The sequence below is a fragment of the Coturnix japonica genome, chromosome 3, assembly GCF_001577835.2.
Source record: "Coturnix japonica isolate 7356 chromosome 3, Coturnix japonica 2.1, whole genome shotgun sequence".
Taxonomy (NCBI): Eukaryota; Metazoa; Chordata; class Aves; order Galliformes; family Phasianidae; genus Coturnix; species Coturnix japonica.
The window spans coordinates 41,072,588-41,081,771 of NC_029518.1; the positions used below are offsets into that span (position 1 = coordinate 41,072,588).

The 9,184-nt window shown below is 42.9% G+C and overlaps 1 long non-coding RNA gene across 1 annotated transcript; it reads right to left on the minus strand.

Annotated features, from left to right (window-relative positions):
* Positions 1–296: 296 nt before the first annotated feature.
* Positions 297–8,992, minus strand: LOC107311504. Its single transcript, XR_001554100.2, has 6 exons — positions 8,962–8,992; positions 7,024–7,136; positions 5,474–5,546; positions 3,635–3,770; positions 2,559–2,694; positions 297–1,002 (listed from the first exon to the last, which is right to left on the minus strand). It is a non-coding gene; the product is annotated as an uncharacterized LOC107311504 (long non-coding RNA).
* Positions 8,993–9,184: the final 192 nt, after the last annotated feature.

Sequence of the window (9,184 nt, forward strand, 5' to 3'; positions counted from 1 at the left end):
GACAAATTCAGAGTAGAAAGCAAATATCAGTGCCCACAGAAGAAAAACAAAGGCCAAATTGTATGTAATTTGCAATAAGATGATGAATTTAGCTCTGTTTAACATATGTTAGCGATGAGGGCAGTGGTGTTAGGTTTAATTGGATACAGAATAAAATGATGAGGATTAGTCTCACTGGAATTAACGCTGGTAAATCTCCAGGAAGATCCACAAATGTTTTAATAGATTGAAGGCAAATGGGGGGGAAAAGAAAAAGGAGGGGGGGGGGGAAAGGAAAGAAAAGAAAAAGAGAGTCTGTTTTCTTATTTTAATCACACAGATTCCATTTTCAGGCCCCCCTTGGCCCTTTAGGATGCTGCACCGTAACAGCATCTGCACCTCTGATGGTAAAAGTATCTGCACAGATGGCTCCAGCTTTGCTCAGCCACGAGGCTGAGGATCCCAGAAGCAGAACTTTTGTTAAAGTTGAGCTAGAAAGGCAGTAAGATCACTCTCATAAGTTGTTTTTTTTCCCTTCAAGGTTCCCTCATTGGAGGTAGGTACAGATTTACCTTCTCCTGGTGGGGAGATGATGTGCTTACAGATGTAACCCACAGTTACACCCTCACAGCTGCTGTGAACTGACATGAGCTGCTCTGAACAAACAGCAGTGCAAAGTGGATTGCCAACCAGTGCATATATATGGGCCCCTGTCTGCAGAATTAGTCAAAATTCCCAGTGCAATGGCTACAGCAGCTCTGTGCTTTATGCAAAATCAAATGGGTGGTCCCTGCCCCAGGAATGCAAGCAGCACAAAATCTAGTACTGATCAATACTTCCTCCTTCCCAGCTTGGTACCATCTGCAGAGTTACTGAGGGTGCATTCAACCCCCTTGTCCAGATCATCAGCAAAGATCTTAAACAGGGCTGGCCTCAATACAGACCCCAAGGGAACACCACTCACATCAGGCATTCTCCACATGCTCAGAGCCATGCTTGGCAATCAGTAGAAAGCTGCTCAGCCTGAAGGAGAGAAACAAAATCAATTACAAAGCGACTTTTGATGAGTATATATTGCATCATCAACATACTGGCTTTAAACACTGTCCCAAGTACTAGAGGTACTTTACCTTCACTTACAATTACTTCAGTTCTGCTTTCCATTCAACTGGACCTGACAATATACAAATTTCTTTTGCTCAGACCCTTATTTGAAACCCAAATTACTTTTCAAATAATCTGCCTTGAAGCAAAAAACCATCCCTACTGTCAGGGCTCTGTGATCCTCATGGAATACCCCTTCCAGCTTGGGATATTATATGGTTGTATGGAAAACAAGATAAGATTAAATGCCTTTACATCTGTGCAATCGTATTTTTCATCCATATGAGAAAACCCAAAGTGATGTTTTTGTTCAAGGAATAGCTGGATGTCAGGCAGATATAAGTAAGGGCAGCTGTAAGGGAGCATTAAGAAAATCAGTACCGAGAAGCAGAAGGCCTTCAGCAGCCAAGAGGCATCTCTCTGTAAAGCAGAGGTGCTTCTCTGCTATAGACTGAGCAAGCCACTTGACCATAACATAATACAGAATGCTGTATTATGCAAAGCAAAGGAATGAATGTCCCTCCTCAATCTCATTGCCTAAGAAATGGGAGGTCACTGAGGGGCCAGGTACTGGTGATGGGATCAAGGAAGAGATTTTAAGAAAGAGCAGATGGTGACATATTTTAAAGAGGTTATAAAAAGGGGAATCCTCGGGGCAGATGTTCTCTCAAAGACATCGGAACAAAGCAATGCAACGAGTAGGAAATATGTGGAAAATATGTGGCTGTTAAAAGATGGCAGCTGCCACATGGTTCAGATTAATGGCAGTGACTGTAAAGACAAAGTACAGCAGCAGGTGAGTGGGGCCTCAGCAGAGCTGCAGCTGTGCAACAGGTCCTGAGTCCCCTATTCACTTTACAATGATGGAAACACCTGGAAAGGTAACTTCAGTCCTCACACTCTTCATCTTAAACATTAAATTCTACAGCAACCTCTTCTTTATGTCTTTTTTATTTTTATTTGAAGGGGTAAGAAGACCTGGAAAGACAATAGTCAAGCAAAGAAACTGGCCAAAAAATGTACACAAGGGATTTTGGAAACAAAGAGCATGAGCCTGTGGATGTACAGATGTGGTGTTCTACATGCACTAGCTGCATGATGGGGGCAGCCCCAGTCTCTGTCACAGAAAAGCCAGTGGTGCTGGCTACCATCTGAAAGGATGGAGCCACTTGGAATCACCAGGATGTCAGAATAAGCACTTGGGCTTTTGGCAAGCCCACTACTGCTCTGTGGTTTGGGCAACAGGAGCTGAAGTAGGGCAGGTTCCTGAAGAGTGTTAAACACATTTAGTTTGGCTCCTGCTCAGCAAGATCTGTTTTATTAGTTTTCCTCTCGGTACAGTGAAATTTTTATGCTTCATTTTTACTGTATAGGAATTGTCTGAACATTTTGGATAGAATGGTTGCAAATAAATAAATAAATAAATTCTGTTGCTTCAAAGCATAAGTCTCAAAAAAGCTTATGAGGTTACTTACGTCTAGCACTGAAAACGTGGCACTTGTGCAGAGATGATGTCCTCTCCAGAGACACTGCGGCAAGGAGACGAAGTCAAAAAGCAACAGGGTTGCTAGGGGTTTCTCCTTTCAAGGTAGCAAACAGGACCTGCTTTTTCTGAAACATTATCTATGAACAGAATATGGTTCATCATTAACATTTGGCCAATAACATTTTTTTATTGGGTTGTCTGAAATCTGGCCAGAAGCTTCGGCAGGCACTGAACTTAAGAACGTGTTTCTAAGATTTTATTACAGTGGTCACAAATTAATATATGTTTAAGGGTAAAAAGTGAACTTTAATTTAAACATTTGAACACAAATGTGTGTCAGTTGTACAGTGAACTTGTTTATAAGTCAATGCCAGAATCAAATTGGAAGAGACCCACAAGGATCATCAAGTCCAACCTCTGGCTCCACATAAGACCACCCAAAATTCAAACCCTATGTCTGAGAACATTGTCCAAATGCTCCTTGAACTCTGGCAGTCCAGGATCATGACCAGTGCCCTGGTCAGCCCGTTCTATGCCCACCACCCTCATCCCCAGCTGCCCCTACCCTGACACAGCTCCATGCTGTTGTCTCTGGCCCTGTTATTGTCACAGAGAGCAAAGCTCAGCTCTGCCCTTCTGCTTCCTGTGAGGAAGCTGCAGAATCCAGAACTTGCTCTGGTTAAACTTTATGCTATTAGTGACTACCCAAGCCCCACAGTTTGTCAAGATCTCTTTGTGAGGCTCCCTACCCTAGAGGGATTGATGACAACGTTGAAGAGAACTAGCCTTGAAATGAAGCCCTAAAGAACACCACTAGCAACCACCCACCAGCTGGATGTAATGCCATTTACTGTGACCCTTTGAGCATGGCCCATCAGACAATTATTCACCTATCCTGTTATGTTTCAGCCTAGCTACATACCAGACAATTTGTCCAAAAGAATGCTGTGAGAACAGCTTTGAAAACACTGCTGAAATCCAAAAAGTTAACATCAACTGGCTTCCCTTGGTCAACCTGGGTAACCTTGTCATACAGGGAGATTAAGTTCATTAAACTGGACTTACCCCTTGTGTACTGAGGCTGTCTGTCACCAGCAATTGCATCGTCTTTCAGGTGTTTTTCAGTAAATCCCAGAATGAGTTCCCAGTAATTTCCAAGATGTTGGAATGAGACTTTTCTTATTACATACATCCTCAGGTGCTGTATTCAGCAACATCAGCAAGAACATAAAGAAATCATGATACAGCACTCTGAAGCCCTGTTACAAGCCTACCACACCTATCCCCCCTCATATAAATAAAGTGCACCTGTTGCATTCAGATCATCAGCTTTTCAACCAACTTCCACCTTACAATTTACCTGCATTCAACATGTGCCTTAGTTGCATATGTCTGCTGTTCCTGAAGATCTCTATAGCCTTCTGCATCTATTGCAGTGCCTACTGAGAGCTTTGTAAGGCCCTTCCAGGTAAACTGTAATAGGGTGCACATTGGTTCTCCACAACACCTTTCAACTTATTTTTCCTCTACCTCCTTAGATCTTTAGAGACTTATGCTGCAATGACCACAATGGTGATTTCATTTCTGTATCCAGCATCTGCAGGTAACACATTAAATATGTTTTCTAAAGTGGCTTTTGTTCCCACCTTTTAACACCAGGACAGCTGAAGATTTGGAACATCATCAAATATATTAGAAACATCCCTGACAACTGGTCTGTAACATCCTGACTTACCTAAGACAGAACATGAGTTTGTTATGTTCCATTGTTACCAACAACAAACTCTTCCCTGACTCATAGAGAAAACACGAATTAAGGGAAGGCATTTTACCGGTTGGTTAGCTGCAGGGAATGGATAATTTAATCAGAAAAACTGATGTCAGTGCACAGCAATCAGGAGCACAGCTGGAAGCCTTTACCTGTTGTTTGAATCAAGAAGCTGGCTGCCATCTCCTACCCATCATGATGGAAACTTGCAGGAAGAGGCAAAAGCTGTCTGTTTGATACAGTAGAGATGAGAGCAAAGAGAATGGAAAAGTTGGACTAAAGCCATGGTTCCCAGGATGTTGCTATTTCTTTTAAGCCTCTGGCAGGTTTACACTCATTGAAAGTAAACCCAAACAGCTAGCAGCTTTTGGCTAAGTCTTGTGCTTGTCCCCTTGAGCTCTTCTAAGGACACATCAGACTTCTGTCTTTGTTGGGCTCTCTGAGCAGCCCTTCTACAGGAGAAGGCAAAGGCACAGCACTTATATTTCTGTTTATTTCATTAGGGGAAAAATTCACCTCTGGACAAATGTATTTTCAGGCTGATGCTATGGTAATGACTTTGCAAGTTAGCAGAATTGGCATGCTTATACTTCATATGAAACCTCTGAATATTTCAGTGTTCTTCCACTGAAGGAGGAAAACCCAGCCAGCCACCTCAACCTACAGCCTGGAAAAATAACGTTCACCCTCTTAATAGATAATACAATCCGTGCCAAAGTCTCTGCATGCCTATCCTTAAACAGCATCCCATAGGAGACAGCAAGTGCTTTAAGAATAAGGATGACTTAGAGGCAGATTTGCCATCATGAGAAGTGGATCTTTCCTACATGCACAAACATAGACATATATGTGCGTGAATGCATCTATTTTATGTATGCAGACAAATATATATGGCTGTGTTTGTGTCTATTTTGTGTATGCAGATGATTTCTGTATGACCAAGTGTATCTGCTCATTCATATAGCTCTGAAGCTGACTACTAAGGTCTACAGGCCTTCAACCAAGTTATAGTCATCCCATCCTGCTCACTGTCATCTCCTGCCCATAAGTCAGGTCTTGGTAAGGACTAGTGTAATACTTGTAGAGCCATGAGACTTTGGACTCAACTATCCTTGTTGTCTTAACCTGTCACTTACCTCTGAAGCTGTGGGACAGACATGGTCTCCTGCCTCCAGCTGTCTATACTCTAGATGCTGCCTTGCTTCAGGGCTAGGGAGAGGAAGGAAAAAGAGAGAGGAGGGTGCTGACATCACCACCGGGATAATACAGAGGGACTTTGAAATAAGGAGCTGAGCACTAACACACTACAAGGCAAGCACATGCTGGCAAGTGTTGGGCAGCCACAAAGTGGTCACTGGAAGTGCTGGAATAACTGAGATAATGCTCTGTAAATGCATGGCCAGAGTTTCTGATCTAAGACAGTGTCTCACTTTCAGGGGGTAGTTGTGTGTGATGTTCCCCTCAGGGGCAGAAGCCAGGCACCAGCCCTTTGCCAGTTTGCCACCAGGTGACAAGGCTGAAGGTTGGGGCAGGTGCCCATTTGCTAGGATGTTACCCAGGCAGTGTAGTGCTGTGTGGTGAATGATGAGGAGGACCCATTGCTGACCCCCACAGAAAACCAGCACTTTTCCCAGTCTCTTTGAACTGCACTGGCTTACTAATTACAGAGGTTCGTACAATCAATGGGGATTGCCTCAATTGAGCCATGCGCTCCTGTTGCTGCAAGTATCCAAGCTATCTTGGTACTGGGAAACAACTGAAAGCCCCTGCCAAACCCACAAGAACTCAGACCCTGTATCAAGCTTTTTGGAGAGAATTTCTTTGTTAATCAGGTGCTCAGGCCTAGAAAGAAGAATGTAGTAAGTCCTCTTGTACTTGAGCTGTTAGCTATGTGTGACATTTTGCACTTGAGTGCTTCTACACTGTCCTGCAACAGTGTTCATTCTTTAAAAAACATTTGTGTTGAGCCCCATCAGCACTCAGAATTATCACAGAAAGAAGCATTTGGCCTCAGGTGTGTAGACTGATCATCTTACAATATGTTTAAGTGTTACTCATAGCTGAAGGTAAGGAACAATATGGTTGTTTTGAAACAGCTCTATTAACTTCGGGCATGTAATGGAAAACTATGACAGGATAAAAGCTAGACTTTCACTCTAAGAGCCACTGATGTGCATGCAGACAGAAAGGCACACCTGCATCTCTCTATTCATGCACAAGGTACAGTGCAGTTTTATTTTTCAATAAAGTGAAGTAACTAAAGGAGACACAGTCTCTCTTATTTTGTTTCCCTGATCAAAATACGCGAGATAAAATATGGGTGCAAGGTGTCCCACTAATCCCAGCTTGGCATGGATGGAAGGAAGGAGAGCAGGTTGATGATGTTGTTCATAGCACCTACATGAATAAGTAACAGAACAACATTCCTCTTCGAGCTTTTTATGCCACCATTATCTCAGTGTGATACGCAGCACAGATAAAACTAACTAGGTTGAACTCTGGCTCTGCTGCATTCAGTCAGGTCAGGGGCAATTGCCAGGTGCTAAGGCTGGGATCTGAGATCCCCCTGGTATTGATGTCTGAGATACGGTGCAGTAGATATAAAAGGCAGATTGAACATGCACTAACACTTGCATGAACAGCCATTACCACACAGACATTCAAAGACAACTAAGCAGGCATTTACCTGAACAACCTTATTTTTCCAGGTCTGCAATGGCAATGCAGAGTCAAGGACAAGCCCAGCAGCCTTCTCTGACCCAACACAGCTTATTTCATTCAGAATTATGTCCACAAACTCTAAAGAATCAAAGCAAACAATTATTAAAGGAAAGTTTTGATACATTATTGTTGTTCCCTAACACTCTGTATGTTCTTGTTCTTTCTTCTCTTTTGCTTTGATCGTAGACTTGAAAGAGTTTAGAGAATTGTTCTGTTATATGTTTGTGTAACACCTCAACAAGCCAAGCATTGCTCTGTGCCTAGCACTTGCTTGATATTGATTACTAATATTTATTTATACTCCTGAAATAGACCACAAGGCAGTAAGTTTGATGTTCACATAAACATCCTAAGTAAGGAAATAACAAAGCTCCAGTTCTCACAACTGAAAGAATGTCAGATGCACTATTAAAGAATCATTAACAATAACAGCCTAAACAGTAACAGATATTGTGATCTGGATCTTAAACACTATATGCTTACTAAAAACATGGCTTTGGAAATCCACTGACACCAGATGAGATAAGGGGTGAGGTACAGAGAAGAGGTTGCTGCAGCAGAACACGTGCAGAAAACCAAACAGCTTCAGCATCTTACTCCTCACCAACTTGCACTCACATGCATGCCTTACACAGGGAGCTACTTTCACCTTGGCTCTTAACTGGTAATGGCTCCAAGAGACAGAGTCTTTCTCCTATTCCCTGCCTACCCTCAACAAGACCTTTGTATTGCCCTCCCTGAGCTCTGAATAGTTTCACTGCATGTGCATGCTGACACAGTCTTGTAGCTCTTCCTCCAAAAAAACAGTTTATTAAAAATACTTGATACACACAGGCAGCCACAATCACTATTGAACTAAATAATGCAAGCTCAGAGCTACCAGTGACCAATTCCACCCAGGCCAGCAGGAAGCCCAGGTATCCCTGAGAAGGCTCAGAAGGCACCTGAAGGACCAAGCAAGAAATTGCCAAGGTTCATGAGGATGCTGGTGGGTTGCAGCATGCCTGCATTTGGTCCTTGGTGTCTTCCCTGCAGCAGGGAGCTAGAATGAACCTTATCATGTGTAAGAGGTAGCTCCTGCTCCATCCTTGCTAACCAGGGAAGAAAAGCTGTTATACATTATCACTAAAGATTGAGTTGTCCACGTCATGTTCATACAGAGAACTGGAGAATGACCTTTTCCTTTACTCTATTAAAAAAATATTTGGCACAGCTTTCCAGGAAACAAACAAACAAACCCCTCACACTACTTTCCTGTTAAGTCTTGATGTGCACTATAGATTTTGGCACTTATTTTAAGAAAAAAGAATGGAAGGTGAAGACCCATTTCCTAAGGGGAGAAGAAGAGACAAATGGAATGTGATTTTGCTAGTGCACTTCAGATCTTGAGGCCACGCTATACCAAAGGACAGCTCCCTCAGCTCACATACGCTGCCTGTCACACAGATGAGACTCCAGCTCAGGATGGAGGTGAGTAAACAGCTCCTATCACTTTATCAGTTCTGCAGGAGATGGAAAACAGGTTACCTACTGCATGTGCCTGGTGAGCATAACAGTCAAGCAAGAGGGTACAAAACAAACCAGATAGTACTTGGAGAAGTCATCCCTCTCAGCAACTCCTTCTGCAAAACCAACTTTCTTATATGCAAATGCCATTCATGATGTTGGTAACCATGTAAAATATAATATTGGCAGCCCCTAAATGGCATGAGGGGTTCTTCATCAGCTTCTTAAACAAGTACACCTTCAAGCTCAAGGACTTTCTATGATATCTGTAATGGTGTAATGTGACGGAAAGTACAGCTATAATAGCAGGGTGGAGCAATCCTAGGCTGCAGCAAATAAGAATAAGCACAGATGCAGGAACCATAAACACAAAAATAAATAAGGAAAAACTGCTTACCATTGGAAGGCCTCAGGTAGACAGAAACCCCTAGCAAGATACCCTTATCTCCACCACGAACCCTTAAATGAGGTCTGGGAAGAGATGGATCTTGGCCCCACCCCTTCTGGTCATTCAGGGACATTGCATGCACCTGAGCTCCCCTGGTTTGGCCCTGCCTTCCCACCAGGTGCTCAATCACTGTTTCAGGTCATAACTTGGTATTTCCACTGCAGCACCTTTA